Consider the following 2,273-nt stretch of genomic DNA (forward strand, 5'->3'; position numbering starts at 1 on the left):
CTCCCTCCCTCCCTCCCTCTCTCCCTCCCTCTCTCCCTCCCTCTCTCTCTCCCTCCCTCCCTCTCTCTCTCCCTTCCTTCCTTCTTTTCCTTTTTCTTTTTTTTTAAGATTCATGAGATAAATATATTAAAGATACAAATTAATTCAAGAGCACAGATACAATATGCATATTACCAAAATAGATACAATGTGATTTATAAATGAGAACAAGTTAACAATGAACAGTATTTCACAAGTTGAAAAGGTGACACTAGCAGTGCTGAATACACAGCCCTTTATTTTCTTCAGATTCAGTTTTTTTTGTGAATTTAATATAAAGATGAGGAGTCCATTCTGCAACCTAAAAAATTTACTTATTAGAACTATATCAATACTTTAATAAACTATACAAAAAAGTAGTGAGACAAACGTGTGCATTTATGGAACTGCATGTCAGTTAGGCCAGTTCCCTGCAGAGGGAATTCCCAGCATGATCTCATTCATCTGTGAGGACACAGAACAGTCCTTATTTAGACACACACATTTATCTACTGCTCAGCATGGCCAGCTTTCCACTTCTTGATGGTTTCCTTCTGCTATGAATGTGCATGTCCAGTTGTCTGCTTCTTAGAGCAGACATTTACCTTCCTCACCCACCAGCATTGGAGGAGGACTGGGGCCTTGCAGATGATTGATTCTACCCATTCTTTGGGGTGGTTTCCCAGTGGCTCTCTTCCATCAGCATATTGGGAATCAGATGAGTTTCCATAGCTTCTATTTTTTCACATCTTGCTGAAGCAGAGTTTTGAAAAATGAAACCACAAACTCAGCTATTCTCCAAAAGAAGTTTGCTATCAAAGATAATCTCCATGGAGACTGACTCCGGCTGTCTAACACTAGTCACTTGGAGATAGAAACCATCTTGCCCCACTTCCCGCTTTGGAGCGGCGCCTGGCCCCTCTCACCTTCCACATCTCCTTCCCTTTTTCTTTCCTTTTTTTCAAGGTCTCGGCTCTGTCACCCAGGCTGGAGTGCAGTGACATGATCACGACTCACTGCAATCTCAAACTCCTGGGCTCAAGACATCCTCCCACCTCTCAAGTAGTTGGGATTACAGGCATGTACCACCAGGCCTAGCTAATTTTTTGTATTTTTTTTGTAGAGATGGGGTTTTGCTACATTGCTCAGGCTGGTCTCAAGCTCCTGAACTCAAGCGATCCACCTGCCTTGGCCTTCCAAAGTGCTGGGACTACAGGCGTGAACCACCATGCCCAGCCCCCTAGGAAACAGTTTCTTGATGGTGATTTTTCATCTTTTTGCTGTGTAGGAAAGAGATTGAGCTCCATAGTAATAGTTGAGACAAAAGAGACTCAAGGAACTAAGAACCTGTGCCCTGAAGGAAAGATCTGTTTTGGAGAATTGCTGGAGGTTCCCCATTGGATGTGTCATTAAATGATGATTCATCCTGGCCAAAAATAAAAGAGTCTTGAGTGACTCTAGGGTTGTGTGTGGTTTATGCTTGGACATGTGTTACTTTTATGACATAAAAGTGACTTCAATCTGGTAAGATATATTTATAAACATAGAGGACTTTTCATGTATTAGGAAATTCCAACTGTGCTGGAGAGTCTTCCCAAGAAATCTAGATCTGTTCTCCCCTAAGATTTAGGAAATCTAAGCCGGGCATGGTGGCTCACTCCTGTAGTGCAAGCACTTTGGGAGGCTGAGGCAGGTGGATCACTCGATGCCAGGAGTTTGAGACCAGCCTGGCCAAATGGTGAAACCCTGTCTCTACTAAAAATAGAAAAATTAGTCAGGCATGGTGGCACGCACCTGTAATCCCAGCTACTTGGGAGGCTGAGGCATGAGAACTGCTTGAACCTGGGAGGCGGAGGTTGGAATGAGCCGCTACACTCCAGCCTGGATGACAGAGTAAGACTGTCAAAAAAAAAAAAAGTTTTAGGAAATCTAGAATGATCATTTGTCTAGTATATGAAACTCTGAGAATGCTACACCTATGGAAACTAGAATCTATCAGAAACTCCAGGATGCTCAAATATCTTCTCCCTCTCTTCTTCATTCACAAATGATTTGAACACTTACGTTTTCCCTTCTACTGCCTTCTACTGATCTCCCTTCTACTGCCATGAGTCTGGTGGGCTTCAGTACTATTATGGATGACTTACCCAGATGTGACTTTTCAATTCTGTGAATTTTATATTTCCAATGACCTTTTCTTTGCCTCTACTCAGCCATTTACTCTTTTTTTTTTTTTTTTTTTTTTTTTTTTTTTT

The 2,273-nt window shown here is 42.0% G+C and overlaps 1 pseudogene; it reads right to left on the minus strand.

The window, feature by feature from the left end:
- Nucleotides 1-419: 419 nt before the first annotated feature.
- On the minus strand, nt 420-900 carry LOC116558603 (annotated as a pseudogene).
- Between the last annotated feature and the right edge of the window lie 1,373 nt (nt 901-2,273).

The sequence above is a fragment of the Sapajus apella genome, unplaced genomic scaffold (genome assembly GCF_009761245.1).
Source record: "Sapajus apella isolate SASKATOON/1434 unplaced genomic scaffold, GSC_monkey_1.0 scaffold22, whole genome shotgun sequence".
Classification (NCBI taxonomy): domain Eukaryota; kingdom Metazoa; phylum Chordata; class Mammalia; order Primates; family Cebidae; genus Sapajus; species Sapajus apella.